Source organism: Dipteris shenzhenensis, chromosome 7, assembly GCF_047967505.1.
Source record: "Dipteris shenzhenensis isolate YYH24624 ecotype China chromosome 7, Dip_SZ_1.0, whole genome shotgun sequence".
Lineage (NCBI taxonomy): Eukaryota > Viridiplantae > Streptophyta > Polypodiopsida > Gleicheniales > Dipteridaceae > Dipteris > Dipteris shenzhenensis.
Window position 1 is genome coordinate 31266646 of NC_141602.1, and position 18882 is coordinate 31285527.

The 18882-nt window shown below is 41.7% G+C and overlaps 1 long non-coding RNA gene across 1 annotated transcript; it reads left to right on the plus strand.

Moving 5' to 3' along the window:
* The first annotated feature begins 15252 nt into the window (after window positions 1-15252).
* LOC147900219 (uncharacterized) lies at window positions 15253-16112 on the plus strand. Its single transcript, XR_015541286.1, has 3 exons — window positions 15253-15336; window positions 15431-15637; window positions 15900-16112. It is a non-coding gene; the product is annotated as an uncharacterized LOC147900219 (long non-coding RNA).
* The last annotated feature ends 2770 nt before the right edge of the window (window positions 16113-18882 follow it).

The window sequence follows — 18882 nt, forward strand, 5'->3', positions numbered from 1 at the left end:
GTGTCAATGCAAACTTTGATCTCAATGGAAGAGGCATGACCGCTCCCTTCCTTCTTTCTCACGACCCCCATTGAATACGTGTCGTACTGCCAACCACCTTGCTTATGCTTCATCATCCATAAATCCATAAAAATTTGCTTTCGGATAGCTGGACTATACCATAACCTGGTTAAGGTCCTCCCAAAATAGTATTTGTGCATCTGTGTCCTCTTCTTTCATTTCACATGTGGCTATAGTGAGCACCTCCCACAAGCTACGATACAAAGAATAGAATACAAGATCAACATGCAACATTTAGCAAACAAACAGTATGGGAAAGCCCTAGGAAATTATGGAATATTATAACTTGGATCATAGATAGGACAAGCAAAAGTGCTCCAACCAACCACTCTCCGTGTGTGATCAAACATCACCCAGCTTTTGTCTTCAGATCACCGAAACGATCGCGATTCATGTGATTAACTATGTCAACCCCTGAAGCTAGACCCTTGGTGGAAATTTTGAACACAAAACATCTTTCCTCCTCAAATCCCTGTCCAGGAAATCGGCTACAGTGAAAGAAGATATACATGCATTTTTGTTTTAGCTCCAAGATATTGTCTAGCCCTCTATTTGTCCTTTTTTCCTTACCAATGTCTTTTATCCTGGTTAAAATAAAGGCAAAAAACCCATTTATCATCGAAAACTTCCAAACACCAAGAAAGATAACGAGAGGATTTTGAGATACCTGCGCATCCTTGCTAGAGGGTCCAATTCTTCCAGAATGTTGTACAACTCAACATCACCAAAATGAGACTCCAGAGGCCTTTTAGAATTCATTACCATTTCCTCTATTAGTCTTCGTGTCACATCCATTTGTATTTTCCTTGTTCTAGCAATGCGATTTGATTGCACGACTTCTTGCACCACCAATGTTATCTTCATCAAGTTCTTCCTTGATGTTCCAACTTATACTTTGTGTGCATGCATACCTCCATGTATCATCTATTGCATTGTGGGGCATGACATAGTGATATGTACTCTGGCACACACTAGTACACATAGGTGCTTTCTTGCAAAAATGGCACCTCAAGGACCCTCCATCCTTGACAGAGGGCAGCATGTTGACATCACACTTTTTTCCCAATAGACCCTTGAAAAGTGCATCATTCTTCATTCCACTGTTCAACAATTTTGGACCACAATGGATTGTCACATTCAAAGGCACCTGCACATGAACCGTGCCTTCAAATGCAATATTGCAAGTTATAGGCTATGTCCACAAGTGGCCATCATATCTGAGCTCCATACCCTCCATTGGTCGATCTGCTCTTTGGGGGGGTAGCTCAAAGACACAGTCTCCATTATACTCTCTTGGGAGCTCATCCACCTACACAATGTGCCCATTCCTTCTCACTAATGTCGCTAAACTGGTTGATGCACAATGAGAAAGTATGTAATCTACAACACTAGTCCCCTTTAATCTTGCACTTTTACTTGAGGAGGGTTCATCCTCTTTAGCGAACAATATCTCGTCACAAACAGTTTCAAAAGGAGCCCGACTGGATGAGACAACCTTGTCTACACTTGTTTTCCATGTAGGCCAAGAGGAAGATACACTTCCAATAGATGTGCAAGCTTTACTCCCAGATGATTCCATAATATTTATTGGTGTGAGAGAACTGGACCCTGACATTGTGGATTTCCACTCTGATGTAGACACCACCTAGACTGTCTCATCATTGTCTTGAACACTCACAAAACATTTATCATCGCTATATTCACCATCTTTGACATATATGGTGTGTGGATCACTTCTAGCCATTGCCGATGAGGATGTCCTCTCTCTGGTAGACACTATATACTTGTCAGACAAGCTTGAATCCACAATGAAATGTATACCTCCTTCCATATATGGTGTGTGGATCACTTCTAGACATTGCCGATGAGGATGTCTTCTCTCTGGTGGACACTATATACTTGTTAGAAAAGCTTGAATCCACAATGAAATGTCAGTGTGCTCCACCATAGGGTCCAGAGTATGGCCACAAATAGTATCAGCAATCACAGCATTGAATCCATCAAATATGAGGCCTGTAGGAAGCTTATTAACCAGGAAACTTTTGTTCACAACACACTTTCCTTCCTTCAATGGGATTTCTACTTCTTGCAGTAGGCTTTGAGCATCAAATGAAATGGTTGCTATAGCCATTGTATAAGTTTTCTACACAAAAGTTTGCAGATGGTGGGCAGGGACAAGAAGAGAAGAGTACTACGGGAGGAGGTGTAAGCGAGGGCATGGGAGGGAAGGCAAAACTGTGTTGGGAAGGGAGCAAAAGAGAAAGGCACGAAACAAAAGAGAAGGGCCAAGTATGAGGGAGAGGGAGGGAAGGAGAGCTGTTTCAAGTAACCCAAGGAGGAAGAGGATGTTCAATTTGTGAAATGTGCCATAGCCTAGAAAGTGGGTAGGAGGATGTTCAAGATGGTAGGGAGCTAGGACTACGATGTGTGCAAGTGGGTTTTGAGAAAGAGAGAGGGGAGACTAAGAATGGCCATTGAAAAATATAGAGATACTAAGAAAGAGAGACTAAGAGGGGAGATTAAGAGAGAGAGAGAGAGAGAGCCCAAGATGCATGAGTTGTTTTGCATTGGGCTATGGTCAGGAGTTGTTTTGCAATGGGTCACGACTTGTTTTGGTTGCCTTTTATGGGGTAGGAGAATCCTATTCTATCCGTCTTTTATCCAATAATAATAAGCCACATCATCTTCATCATCTTCTGTGAAGAGATTGGGAGAGAAGTAAAGAGTCTCACTTGCAGCTTTCTCACATACACAATGGGGGAATACACACAAAGGTGGAGCCTAAAAACAGTTTTCCTCTTCTTAGTTGTGAAAGCCAAAAGAACTCTCTCTAAGTACAAAAGAAATAGGTGAACCCTATATGTGGGTCTCAAACCAAACACATCTAACCTAGGTGGCATACTAAGTGAGCCACTAACTAGAGTACATAAAGATAGCTGTCATCCAGCTATTATTCATGGGCGGTGTACCAACCACATCTGCAGCTAACAAGTCGGTGACATAAATGCACAACGGTCACCGTGGCATATCAAGAGTGGATGGAGCTCGATATCTCAACACTCCCCCTCGAGCTCAATCCCAATTCCTAGCTTCTCTGTGCCCAATGCCTTCATGAAAGAGATGTTTTTATCGAAGCTATGCTTATATATTAATATAAAAACTTGGCGAAAGCTTTTCGACTCATTTTTTTAAGTTTCACAATATTGGTAGAATGTAGTGCTTTTTTATATATTTTCTTTTGAATTTTGAAGGAATAAATGTAAATCCTGGCGAAACTTTAAATTTTTTTGCATAAAAGTTCCAAATCCTGGCGAATGTTTCAAACATTTATTTTTATTAAAGCATACAAACTTTCGATGCCAATATAAAAGTTTAGCTTTTTAACAAAACTAACTTGAAAAAATCATCCATGCTTCATGAATATGTTAGCTACCTGATCCTCTGTGCTGACATAAACTAGATCAATAAAACCTACTAGAACCTTCTCCTGTAGATAGTGATAATGCACCTCAATATGCTTTGTTCTAGCATGATAGACTAGGTTATTTGCCAAGTGTATGTTGTCACAATAAATGACAACTGGCCCATCTGTAAACTTATGCATATCATAAGTAGCTTATGCAACCAAGCTACCTCACATGCAGCCATTGTTGCACCCCTATACTTAGCCTCTGTGCTCGACAAGGCAATTGTAGGCTATTTCTTGCTGCTTCAAGTGACTGCAGCATTCCCAAAAGAGAACACATATCCCGTAGTAGATCGTCTATCAGAAATGCTACCAGCCCAATCAGCATCAGTGTATCCATGCAACTGTATCTGAACTGCAGTCTCATAAAATAGTCCATACTGCAATGTGGACTTCACATACCTCAGCATGCATCTAGCCACATCCAAATGCGGTTTCCTTGGAGCCTGCATAAACTAACTTACCAACCCAATAGCATAGCTCAAATCTGGCCTAGTAATAGTCATATAAATCAAACTTCCTACTATGCATCTCTACATAGTAGGGTCTTCTAGAAGCTCACCTACATCTGCGCTCAACTTTACATTCTGCTCCAAAGGAGCTAAAATAGGCTTACAGCTTGTCATCCCATATTTGGACAGTATGTCCAATCCATACTGCCTCTGCAAGAGCCATATCTCACTTGTGGATCTAATCACCTCAATGCCCAAGAAGTAACGCTGCTCTCTGAAATCCTTCATTTCAAACTTCTGCTTCAATAGCATTTTCACATGAAGGATATCTTCATCACTATCACCTGTGATGATCAAATCATCAACATAATGACAAGCAGCATAATGCCTTTCTCTGTTTTTCTCACATAAAGTGAGAAATCTGCCTTGGAAATCTGAAAGCCAATAGTGACAAGATACTGTCCTATCTTGTCAAACCATGCTCTGGGTGCTTGCTTCAAGCCATAGAAGGCTTTGTTCAACCTGCAAACAAACTTAGGATGAACAGCATGAACATAACCTAGTGGCTGCTCCATATAGACCTCTTCTTGCAAATCACCATCCAAGAAAGCATTCTTTGCATCCATCTGATGTAAAGACCATCCCTTTGATGCAGTCATAGCAATGACTACTCTTACGGTTGCCATCCTTGCAACCGGACTAAATGTTTCTTCATAATCAATGCCATATGTTTGTGCATACCCCTTGACAACTAATCTTGCCTTGTATCTATTCACAGAACCATCTGCATTGTGCTTCACCTTATAAACCCACTTGTAGCCAATTGCATTCTTGTCTTTAGGCAAAGGCACCAATTCCCATGTAGCATTTGCTTCTAAGGCATCCATTTCTTCATCCATGGCTTTCTCCCATTTTTCTTTTCCCATGGCTTGCTCAAAAGAAGTGGGTTCTGGTTCATGTATCATTTGACCATATAGGCATAGTGAATGGCTGTAAATCCATTATATTTCAGCCTATCCATAGGATACCTACTCTGGTAGACCTGTGCAAAATAGGCTCGCTACCAGGTGCTCTCAAAACATCCCTTGTCTTCCTTACTCTAGGTGTAACAATAGAAGGAATACCCAACTCATCTTCAAGGCTCTATTCTGAACCACTGGATTCACGATCCACATAAGAGTGACCTACATTCACATCAAACATGGGCTGATCTACTTTCTCTTTTCCTTTTTGTGATACTTGCATACCACTATCTGCATTGCTTTGAGGAGATCCTCTTGATCTCAGTCTGCCTATCCATGGTGAGGTATGTGAACCACTGCTAGAGGACACTACAAGTCCACTAATATTTTGTGATTACTGCTGTGAATTCTATGCAGCATTACCATTTTTGCATCTACATCATCAATCACATTTACTAGTTTATACCAGCTGCTCATCTCATCAAAAACAACATCTCTACTTATTGTAAACTTATGAGTAGAAGGGTTATAGCATCTATACCCTTTCTACTGCAGAGAATAACCAATAAAGATGCACTTCTCAGCTTTTGGATCCAACTTGGATCTCAACTCATCTGGCACATGAACATAGGCAATGCAGCTAAAACTTTCAAATGCAAAATATCTGGTTTCCTACCAGTATACTATTGAGATATCGAGCTCCACTCGCGATATGCCAGGGTGACTGTTGTGCATTTATGTCACCGACTTGTTAGCTGGAGATGCGGTTGGTACACCGCTCATGAATAATAGCTGGTGGATGATAGCTATCCTTATCTACACTAGTTCGTGGCTCAGTTAGTATGCCACCTTAGTTAGTTGAGTTTGGTTTGAGACCCACATATAGGGTTCTTCTATTTCTTTGTACTAGAGTTCTTTTGGCTTTCACAACTAAGAAGAGGAAAACTGTTTTCAGCCTCCACCTTTGTGTGTATTCCCCCATTGTGCATGTGAGAAAGCCGCAAGTGAGACTCCTTCCCTCTCTCCCACAATCTTCACATGGTATCAGAGCCTTGTTCGTGGTAAGGAGCTCAAGAAAGCAAGCCAAGTTCGTGGTGTCCTGGTAAGAGGACCAGTGTTCTTTCCTATTTCGAGTTTGGGAGCAAATCTCTGCAGGTAGCACAGCCAGAAGTGCAGGAGTGCACTATTTCAGATTGAGACACCCTTCGTGGTGTGGCGAGAGCGTAGTATATGCTGCGGAGATGGGCGAAGCCCTCAGTGACTTTATTTTTCTGATTTGAGGCCGTTTCGGGGCCCGTTTTGAAGGCGGAAGTTCTTCGCAGGCACTCAGAAAAAGGCCCTGTTTTTTGCTGTTGTGCGACCACTGCGTGGCTAGTCAGTGGAAAGGTGCCGCAGAAATTGCATCGTATGCCTGTGTGCAGAGATATTGGGAGTTTCAGATTCATGCCTGTTGCCTGTTGATGCAAAATCGTCACTAGGAAGTGACTGTGTGGTGAAATACCACTTTCGTCAGTTTTGCAGATCTGCCCGTGTGGGGCAAAAGCTGTGTTTTTTGCAGTGACAGAATATTTTGCAGTGTTTCATAATGGCATCTGATTCTCTTTCACAGATTGTCACTGAAAAACTTGACAAGAACAACTTCCAGGCATGGAAGTTTAGAATGACGAATTTCTTGATGGGAAAAGGCTATTGGGAATTCATTACAGGAAATGAAGAAGAACCTGTTCTTCCTAATGTTCCCAGTCAACAGGAAATGCAGGCATTCAAAGGATGGCATGAGAGAGCCAGGAAAGTTATGTACTGGCTGTCTACCAGTATTTTGGACTCCATGATTGTGCATATTCAGGATGCAAATACGCCAAAGGAGGCATGGGATACTTTGGCAAAAATGTATAGCAAATACGCAAGCCAGGAAAATGCAACTTAAATAGGAGTTGCACAATGTGCAAAGAGAAAATTTGAGCATAAATGACTACCACATGAAAGTGAAGAAAATTGCAGATGCACTTGCTTCCATTGGGTCGCCAGTGGATGATGACGATTTGGTTTCTGTGACCTTGAATGGTCTAGGAAAGGATTATGCACAATTTCGGACATCCATTGCCGTCCGTGAAAAATTTCCAGATTTTGAGGAGTTGATTGCTCTTCTAATTTCTGAAGAGCAGAGAAATGGGGGTGCATCTTCTTCAGCAAGAACTTCAAAAGAAACTGTCTTCTACTCAAATCCTGGCAGAGGTAGAGGCAGAGGTAGAGGAGGCCGATCTGCAGGCCTCTGCAGGCCATGGTAGAAATCAGAATATGCAACAAACGCAAGAAAACCAGTCCTATGCAGGAGGATGTGGTAACTCTAGAGGCAGGGGGAGCCAAAGAGGCCGTGGTAGTTGGCAGAGAAGCCAAAATGCAAACAGCAATGTTGAATGCTACTATTGTGGCAAAATGGGTCATATGGCTAAGGACTGCTACAAAAAGCAAAATGACATTATGAATGGAAAATTGCAGCAAGGCAATTATGCATCTTCTAGCAGGCAGGGTGATGACAGAAATGAGCATCTTTTTATGGTGCAGCATATGACCAATTCTGTGACAAGTGTAGAAGAACAAAATGATGTGTGGTATGTTGACTCAGGTGCGTCAAACCACGTGACAGGTCATGCAGAATGGATACAAGATGCAAGGAAAATAGAAAAGCCAAGATTTGTGGAGACTGGTGATGATACTGCACATCCTATTGTGCAGATTGGCAAAATTCCTTTGTCTATGCAGGATGGGAAAAAGAAATACTTGTCTGATGTATTTCATGTCCCGAACATCACCAAGAACCTGGTTTCTGTTGGTCAAATGGTTGAGCAGGGCTTGCAGTCAGATTTAATCCTCATGGATGCTTTGTTGAGGATATGAAAAATAATGGTCGCTTGATAGCAAAAGGAAAGAAGAAGGGCAGGATGTTTACATTGGATGCACACATGCCTAAATTGAGTGCAGCAATGTTTGCACATGGGATCGATGTAGTTGCAGATATTGATATTTGGCACAAACGCATTGGTCATGTTAATATATAGCGACTTAAATCAATGCAAGCCCAAAATATTGTTGCAGGATTGCCTAAATTCAAGGTTGCAGAAATGCACAAGGTTTGTGAAGCCTGTCAATTTGGGAAACAGGTAAGGAAACCTTTTCCTAGGCATGTTCAAGAGAGTAAAAAGCCATTGGAATTAATCCACTCTGATGTGTGGACTACAAAAGCTGCATCTATTGGAGGCTATCACTATTTTGTCACATTTATCGATGACTTCAGTAGAAAACTGTGGGTGTATTTTATGAAAAAGAAAAGTGAAGTGTTTGGGCACTTCAAAGCTTTCAAAGCTATGGTTGAAAAAGAAACAGGCCTGCAAATAAAATGCCTAAGGTCAGATGGAGGGGGAGAGTAACTCTCAAATGAGTTTGCAAGGTTCTTGCAGGAGCATGGTATAAAGCAGCAATATTCATGCAGTCATACCCCACAGCAAAATGGAATTGCAGAAAGAAAAAACAGGCATATTGGAGAGGTATCTCGGGCTATGCTAAATGAAAAAGATCTACCAGATTATTATTGGGTTGAAGCAGTTGCTATAGCAGTCTATATAATGAACAGGACTCCCACTGCAGCAATACATGGCAAGACGCCAGAGGAGATGTATATGTTGGGATATCTCAAGGTGTATGCCTCAGGCACACCTTATGTTTCTATGTATGAGTGCTAGAGGCACAGTTAGGTGCCCACAAGCACAGTTAGGTGGTGGAAAAGCCACATAGGATGATTGAGTGAATCTAGGAGCAGATTGAGGAGATGATTGTGGAGCTTTGAGGTCATCAGTGATGTCAGTGACCTTGTATGAGGTGCCTACTTAAGGACCTCTTTCTTCTTCATTCTATAAGCAAGTATTCTGAGTTTGTGTCCACTCTACTCTTTCCTTTCAACATTCCAACATGGTATCAGAGCCCTTTGATCCCCCTTGAGCCCATTTCTGCCACATCATCATCTTCTTCTTCATCTTCTTCTTCTCCATTTTCCTCTTTCTTCCCAAAACCTTTGAGAGCTTGGTTCTCCATCTACAAACAGCCATTGCCCAAACCCTCTGAGCTGGAAACTCCTCTAGTATGGGCGAACTTCCACCTGCAAGCAATTGAAGAAAAAAACGTCTGTGGTGGCTGCCATTCTCCAAACAGCGAATTTCTTCTGTTGCTCAATACTCCCTGCATACTCCGCCATTGCTTGAGCCCTCTTAGGAGTAGATGGGCGACCTCAAGACGAAGATTTTGAGCTATTTTTCAGGTCATTTGGTTCAGTAACGAGGGAGAAATCGTCAAAACTCAGTTTCAGCCTGTAGCAACTCTCCCGGGCAAAAGTGCGCACCATTTCGTCCAACCTCTGTGCTGGAACTTCTCTGGTATATGAGCTTTCTTTTGCTTCAGAAAGCCCTCTTTTCCTTGCTTTGAAGAGTGAGCTACAAGCCCTCCAAGTTCAGCTTTTCATTTTTGACAGTTTTGGACAAGTTTTGAAGATGATGCTACATAAAATGCTACTCTAGCATTTCTGGTCTTTTGAAGTTTTCAATAACTTCATTACAAGTGTTTCTTCAGTTTTGTTTTGACTTGCTAGACCTGGTTGTGATTGGAAAGTGTTTATTTCATCCACTTCTATGAAGCATGTAAGTGAAAGCATCATTGTTTGAAATTTGGTCACAAGACTTTGCTACATTAAATGCTTATATTTTGAAGCATTTCAGTTGTTATTCTAAGCCCTGTAAGAGAGAAGACACTACCCAATACCTGGGTTAGAGCCTCTCATGGCTTGCTTATGCAAAATATGTGAAAAGCCAAAACATAAAGCAATGTCTTGTTATGCTACAAAGGATGAAAATGCCAACCTGACTTCCTTGTTGAAGATTGCCAAAACAATGGTTGCCAAAAAGGAAGCAACTACAGAGATCTACCCTCTCATGGCACTTTTATTTGACTCCAAGTACAAGAAAAAGATGAAGGTCAGATACCTAAGATATGCTTCTCTACACAACTATGGAGATGACAAGATAATTGTTCTCTTGAAGGATATGACTTTCAAATCCACTTGTTCTATCATAGTACCATCTTATAAGGCACTAGACACTGCCCATGTGGTAAGACCTTGCCTTGACATGGATATTTTGCCTCCACAAGATGAGGCATCCCATGAAGATTATGCATTTTAAACTCATCTCTATGTATGCTCCAGATCTCTCTTTTTATGTCAAGGTACTCAGCCTGGATAGTCCTCCAAAATGAATGAAAATAAACTATTGTGTGTTGTGTGTTTTGTAAACACCTCTGGTCACCTTATGATGTAGGCCATGTGTATGTTTTGTTCCATGGTACCTCTTGCAGACATTGTGTGCATGTACATGCAAGGGAGATAACCATTGGAAGGTCTGTTTGTATCCCTTTCTGTTTACCTTACACCCAAGGAAACCCTTGCTAGCATGAGAACCTAGCCATAGATTTATCCTTGACCACCATGAGATGGCATGAGAAACTATGAGACTAGATGTATCCTTGACATAGCTTGAGGCATTCCCTTGAGGGGGGGTTTGTTGGGATATCTCAAGGTGTATGCCTCAGGCACACCTTATGTTTCTATGTGTGAGTGCTAGAGGCACAGTTAGGTGCCCACAAGCACAGTTAGGTGGTGGAAAAGCCACATAGGATGATTGAGTGAATCTAGGAGCAGATTGAGGAGATGATTGTGGAGCTTTGAGGTCATCAGTGATGTCAGTGACCTTGTATGAGGTGCCTACTTAAGGACCTCTTTCTTCTTCATTCTATAAGCAAGTATTCTGAGTTTGTGTCCACTCTACTCTTTCCTTTCAACATTCCAACAGTATACTGGTAGGAAACCAGATATTTCTCATTTGAAGATTTTTGGTTGCATTGCCTATGTCCATGTGCCAGATGAGTTGAGGTCCAAGTTGGATCCAAAAGCTGAGAAGTGCGTCTTTATTGGTTATTCTCTGCAACAGAAAGGGTATAGATGCTATAACCCTTCTACACGTAAGTTCACAGTGAGCAGAGATGTTGTTTTTGATGAGATGAGCAGCTGGTATAAACCAGTAAATGTGATGATTGATGTAGATGCACAAAATGGTAATGCTGCACAGAATGCACAGCAGCAATCACAAAATATCAGTGGACCTGGAGTGTCCTCTACTAGTGGTTCACATACTTCGCCATGGACAGGCAGATTGAGATCCGGAAAATCCCCTCAAAGCAATGCAGAGAGTGGTACGCAGGTATCACGAAAAGGAAAAGAGAAGGAAGATCAGCCCATGTATGATGTGAATGCAGGTCACTCTTGTGTGGATGGTGAATCCAGTGGCTCAGAACAGAGCATTGATGATGAGTTGGGTATTCCTTCTGTTGTTACACCTGGAGTAAGGAAGACCAGGGATGTTTTGAGAGCACCTGCAAGTGAGCCTATTTTGCGCAGGTCTACCAGGGTTAGGTATCCTGTGGATAGGCTGAAATATGATGGAATTACAGCCATTCACTATGCCTATATGGTCAAAGTGATACAGGAACCAGAACCCACTTCTTTTGAGCAAGCCATGGGAAATGAAAAATAGGAGAAAGCCATGGATGAAGAAATGGATGCCTTGGATGCTAATGCTACATGGGAATTGGTGCCTTTGCCTAAAGGCAAGAATGCAATTGGCTGTAAATGGGTTTATAAGATCAAGCACAATGCAGATGGTTCTGTGAATAGAGACAAGGCAAGATTAGTTGTCAAGGGGTATGCACAGACATATGGCATTGATTATGAAGAAACTTTCAGCCCGGTTGCAAGGATGGCAACTGTAAGAGCAGCCATTGCTATGGCTGCATCAAAGGGATGGTCTTTACATCAGATGGATGTAAAGAATGCCTTCTTGCATGGTGATTTGCAAGAAGAGGTCTTTATGGAGCAGCCAGCAGGATATGTTCATGCTAATCATCCTGAGTTTGTTTGCAGGTTGAAGAAAGCCTTGTATGGCTTGAAGCAAGCACCTAGAGCATGGTCTGACAAGATAGGATAGTATCTTGTCACTATTGGCTTTCAGATTTCCAAGGCAGATTTCTCACTCTATGTGAGAAAAACAGAGAAAGGGATTATGCTGCTGGTCATTTATGTTGATGATTTGATCATCACAAGTGATAGTGATGAAGATATCCTTCATGTGAAAATGCTATTGAGGCAGAAGTTTGAGATGAAGGATTTGGAAGAGCTACGTTATTTCTTGGGCATTGAGGTGATTAGATCACCAAGTGGGATACAGCTCTTGCAGAGGCAGTATGGACTGGACATGCTGTCCAAATATGGGATGACAGGTTGTAAGCCTATTTCAGTTCCTTTGGAGCAGAATGTGAAGCTGAGCGCAGATGCAGGTGAGCTTCTGGAGGACCCTACTATGTACAGACACATAGTAGGAAGTTTGATTTACATGACTATTACCAGGCCAGATTTGAGCTATGCTGTTGGGTTGGTAAGTCAGTTTATGCAGGCTCCAAGGAAACCGCATTTGGATGCGGCTAGACGCATACTCAGGTATGTGAAGTCCACATTGCAGTATGGACTATTTTATGAGGCTGGGGTTCAGATACAGTTGCATGGATACACTGATGCTGATTGGGCTGGTAGCATTTCAGATAGACGATCTACCAGTGGATATGTGTTCTCTTTTGGGAGTGCTGCAGTCACTTGGAGCAGCAAGAAACAGCCTACAGTTGCCTTGTCGAGCACAGAGGCTGAGTACAGGGGTGCAGCAATGGCTGCATGTGAGGTAGCTTGGTTGCATAAGCTACTCTATGATATGCATCAGTCTACAAATGGGCCAGTTGTCATTTATTGTGACAACATGAGTAGTATACATTTGGCAAAGAACCCAGCCTTTCATGCCAAAACAAAGCACATTGAGGTGCATTATCACTATGTGCGGGAGAAGGTTTTACTAGGTCTTATTGATCTAGTTTATGTTAGCACAGAGGATCAGGTAGCTGACATCTTCACGAAAGCATTGGGCACAGAGAAGCTGCGCAAGTTCAGAGACCTGCTTGGTGTGCAGGAATTGGGATTGAGCTCGAGGGGGAGTGTTGAGATATCGAGCTCCACTCGCGATATGCCAGGGTGACTGTTGTGCATTTATGTCACCGACTTGTTAGCTGGAGATGCGGTTGGTACACCGCTCATGAATAATAGCTGGATGACAGCTATCCTTATCTACACTAGTTCGTGGCTCAGTTAGTATGCCACCTTAGTTAGTTGAGTTTGGTTTGAGACCCACATATAGGGTCCTTCTATTTCTTTGTACTAGAGTTCTTTTGGCTTTCACAACTAAGAAGAGGAAAACTGTTTTCAGCCTCCACCTTTGTGTGTATTCCCCCATTGTGCATGTGAGAAAGCCGCAAGTGAGACTCCTTCCCTCTCTCCCACAATCTTCACATATACCTCTCCTCTGGTGTCATGCCATGTATTGCTATAGTGGGAGTCCTGTTCATTATGTAGACTGCTATAGCAACTTCTTCAGCCCAATAATAATCTGGCAGGTCTTTTTCGTTGAGCATGGTACAAGATACCTCTCCAATATGCCTGTTTTTCTTTTCTGCAAGTCCATTTTGCTTTGAAATGCCCAAACACTTCACTTTTCTTTTTCATAAAATACACCCAAACTTTTCTGCTGTAGTTATCAATAAAAGTGACAAAATAATGATAGCGTCCAATAGATGCAGCTTTAGTAGTCCACACACACGCAAAGAAAGATACTTTATTGTTGGCTTGCTATCTTGTAAGAACATCTTTGCATGAGACATTCAAAGAATATATAAATACAAGAAAGATACTTTATTGTTGGCTTGCTGTCTAATATTTTTCTAATCTAAGTCTTCAACAAAGACCACATCTTTGAGTATGAGGATTTTTTTAGAGGATATTCCTTGCTTTGATCCAAAGATTGATGCCAATTTAGATTGATGCCAAGTTAACCAATAGATTATATTGGTTTCCTAATTGTGTAAGAACTCTTGATTAATGTGTTGCAGATGGAGTCTAGGAGTGGACTTGGATCTCGCTATTCCTTGCGATCTCAGTGGAGATTGCCAGAGACGACAATGTCTGAAGGTCCAAAGATCACCTCTAGAGTAGTGCCTACATCTCAAATATCTTCCTTGGAGAGGATTAGTGAGGAAGATGTGCCCATCCTGCATCAGAAGTAAGGCATCTGAAAAAATGAAGGGACCAGTAGAGAGTAGCGATGCAACACATAAGCTTCAAGGTAAAGGTTATGAAATTGTTCGGAATGGTAAAAAATTATTTATGATATCATATTGATCATGTGATGCTATTGGGTATTGACATTGATAATTGAATGACATTTACTTGAAGGTAAAGAGGCAGGAGATATCCGTCTTCCTAGAGAGCTAAGTAACCGATATGGAAAGCGCATTAAGGTGCACTTGTTACAGGAGGTCATGGACACAATTGTTGTCAAGAAAGATATGGAGGTGCCTCTGATACCCTTGTGCAGGCTCGTCGTAAATAAGGCCATCAAGATGGTGGGAGACAACGTAGGTGTCTTGGTAGAGATATTTGACTAGCAGTGGTACCATCAAATGGCAAGAAAAAAGAGGTCTTGAGAGTGCTTGCAAGAGATACAAACGTGCAGATGGAGCTAAGCATGCCACGTGACAATAAGGAGTGGAGGAGGTACATTGCAAGGGAGACATACTGGTCTCAAATGATTGAGAAGGCATTGGAGATGATAGGACAGATGAATGTGCCATTTGATGGTCTAGGCATTCAGTTCCCTGGTGATGCAGTTAAGTATTTCAGAGCATGCTGGTAGATTCACTTCCAGAATACGTTTCTGGACTTACTAGGTGAGAAATTTTGGTTTTGCAAAATCTTTTGTGCAATCAAATATTTAAAATCATGCCGGAACATTCTCTCATAAAATGCCTGTCAATGACATACCAGGCAATATGAAGAGCTCACTAGTTGTGGAGAAGCAGCCGCAAATGGCTATGTCTGTGCAGTGCCTAGTATACAGGTAGTGTATGTTGGATGCTCTAGTCCATACAAAAAGTCACATAATAGTATATGATGATGGATCAATAGTTACGTGAATGGCTTGCAAATAGTTTTTCAAGCTGGTGGGAGAGCATGCTCTAAATGATATGCCAGTGGAGTGCCATGATTGGTTGATAACGAAAGTGACACCATGCATGTTTCCTGACACCACATCGTCGTTGCAGTGCCCTAGTGGGTTGTCAGAGTGGGAGATGCAGAGATGCCCCTGGTGGTTGGATTATCCTCTCAACAAGGTTCCCGAAGCAGAGAAGGAGCTACGCAAAGGTAAATAAGTGTTCCTCTCGATTCATTGCTTGAGTGTGTCATTCATATTTCAAGGAATGCATTGGAATGAACATCGTTTTTATGCCTAGTTTAGAATTTGTCATGTGGAGTCAAGCGCCAGGCAAGAGGACAAGGGACATTGGTTCCACTACCAAGGAGCTACATACCAAGAGCAGGAATGATGGGAGAGCATCGCAGGCAAGCAGGGTGTTGCAATTTGGTACTATTGTTGAAGGAAGGGGTAGTCACGAAGATGAGGGGGACAATAGATCTGATGAGACGGAATCAGAGAGGGGAGATGGTAAGGGAACAAAGGTGTCTCCATTATTATGTCCGTAGATGCTATTGCAAGTACTAAATTGACATTGTGTTTTCTACTGGCTATAGAGGAGGTTGTATATCATAGGGTAGTGAGAGTTGACTGGCTGGATGTGCACTTATCACTAGTGGATGGAAAGCAGCTCACCAGTATGTATTCAATAGTTTGTAGGTGTATTTTAATCAAAATGGTATGAATATGATCATTGATGTGGATTATTGATGTGAATGTTTCTATTCTTCAGGTCTCATGTGAAAGTAAGGAATTTTCTTAAGTTGCTTACCCCTCCATCAATCACAATTGAAGAGAAAGAAACAAAGGCAGTTGCAAGCATGATGTGGGTAGACTTTCCTACATCATCTCTATTTGAGCGCATCTCCAGAAAGGAGATTTCGGAGTGGAACTGGTTAAGTATAAGTCTTGTGGAGGCTATTCTAGCATTTGCAAACCATATAGTCAAAGATGAGGGGTGGCTCATCAATAGTTGCTTGCCAAAACATATGTGTTGTGTCTAGTTGGGGGCAATAGATAATGGCTTTAAGCTAGTTCGCACACTGATGGTATACCTTGACTACAGCTACATGCAAGAGAATCCCAAGGAGATGGTACATGAAATCTCATTTAAATGGTAGTACAGTTTCAAATATGTTTATGCACAAATTTGCAAAAGTTTGACTTGTTTAAGTTTTCATGGTTACAGATGACCTAGCTAGTCATGGGTATGTGGCAGTTCCGTGGATGCAAGATCCCCATAAACTACAATAAAGCCTTAACAGAGAAGACCCTTAGCAATGACATGCATCAGCCAATCAAAATAAATAAGGGAGACAAAAATCCACACCTTCAAAGGCACACAAGAGGGACACAAGTTCATGCGAGGTAGTGCAGAGAGACAACTTGGATTGAGCAGGAGATTTTAATTTGCAGGTGCTTTTTTTAGTCTTTGCATATGGTTGGTTTGTTAACAATTGAGGATCTTGTTTCCAAGTTTCTCTTGCACACATTCATGCAAGAGGGGGATGTGGTTGTGGATGCATTTGTAGGCACGGGGAACATGGCACGTGCATGTGTAGAGCTAGGCAGACATTGTGTCTCTCTTGAGAAAGATGATGACATGGTGACTATTTACTTGAAGCCCTTAGAGCGCAGGCATCCAAATGCCAAGAAAGGGGAATGAGATTTTCCTAATTTTTGTGATGATAATATACATTTTGTGCTCCAGGGCTTCGAACATATGTTTATGTATTTGAACTTATATTTGTTTAAATTTTGTGGACCATTGCTTTGAACATATGTTTCATTTTATCTCTATGGTTTGTGTTTTTCACTGTTTGTTACATCCATTAGGAAAAAGAGAGTAGATATCAATTTTTTAACATAGATATCAGATGATGTGTGAGGAATAGAGCAACGAAGTGAACTAGGAAGTTGTAGACTATTGAATGAGCTATGACTTTGTTTCTAGAATCATGTCAATCGGAGACCTAGAGAAAGAGATACATTTCATTTTATCTCTATGGTTTGTGTTTTTCACTATTTGTTTCATTCCATTAGGAAAAAGAGAGTAGATATCAATTTTTAAACATAGATATCATATGATGTGTGAGGAATGGTGATATGTGAAGTGAACTAGGAAGTTGTAGACCATTGAATGAGCTACGACTTCATTTTTGCAATCATGTCAATCCGCTTGCCTAACTGTGGCCGCTCGCCAAAAAAATTTACTCGTTCCGGAATCTCTTTGCAACAATACTTTGGGTAGGTCCTTCATGTTTGCCGATACTTTCATGCTTGTTATCCCTTGGAGTGCAACCTTCTTTGTGGATGAATTTCTATACCACAACTATCTAGTTTGGATGAATTTTTTGAATCTCCCACCTTGGTTAGGTGAGTCCGTCGACAAGATTGCTACAACATTGGGGAAAGTGCTACTTATTCCTCCGACTGCACATTCTCCTTTTGATTGTAAGAGGGACTAGATCCTACGGGATTGTGCCAAGCCAGTTCCAGATTTTATTGAGGCTAAACTCCCAATTAGGCTTTTGTTTTCTCAACAAGTCAAATTTGTGCCATTCTTAGATCCTCGGATCCTGCTTCATTTGTAAGCAGATAGGTCATTTTGCCAAGGAGTGTCCAAAGAGGCCAACTAGCATGGCCCTCGTGCAAGCAGACAAGGTCCACCATAAAATTCATGCAAGAGGGCACACCAATCCAATCTACTTCTAATCAAGCAATCCCGTCGGTGCACCCAACCACAAGCAAATGCGATCATGGATCAATGAGGGCCAACACACAGTTAGTGGAGGGTGGGGTTAAAAAGGTAAGTCCAAAGTGGTCAACTCCCAGTGAGAAGACCATGCACAATGTTGGCCCATTGCATTAAGCCCTTGCAGTTCATAATGAGGAGCTATTAGTGTTGAATTCAATAGCGGTGGTCTCTCAAGTTCTAGACACTCCATAGATTGTCTTGCATGATGATCAAGATCTTCCCAATGCTAGCCATAAGAAATGCCTCCTTGACAAAAAATCTCAACTAGACCCATAGGAAGAACATCTTATGGAAGGTGGGGCCCTCCTTGCCACCCCATCAGCTAAAAAATTCACGAAGAGAATCAAAGAAGCTGGCAAATCCGTTGGGTCAAGGAAAGATAAAAGATTTAATTTTTTAAGAGATGCCTATAAAGTATTTTCTCAATAATCGGGGTATAGAGAGGAGCCAGCGTTCGAGGATAATAGTAATGTCTTGGAATATTTGGTAGGATAAAGGAAAACAAAAAGGTTGTCTTGCTATAGTGAAGAAGTGGAGACCTCAAGTTCTGCAGTGTCAAGAATTGAAGTGTGGCCAAGATGAGAATTGGTGGTTTGATATTCATAGGCTTGGTTTTGAATTATTTGCTAATTGTCCACATCGGGGTAAGGGTACAACCGCAGAAAGGCTAAAGAGTATAGGGCTACTAGACTGCATCAATTCTACACTTAAGAAGAGGGGTGGTGGCTAAGAGGCCCCATGCATGGTGAAACTATTCTTGACTCGGGTCTATCTAATCATGTGGTAGGGTTCTGGACATTTGGTACCCTGGTGGTGGCAGGGAGATCCTTGGATATCCCCTACACTAGTAAGAAGAGACTTTTAGAATCCTAGAAATTTTATACAATGATTAGGGAGTTATGGGTTGAGCATGGATCCACCTTTTCTTACCTATGTACAAATGGGACTCCACCTCTAG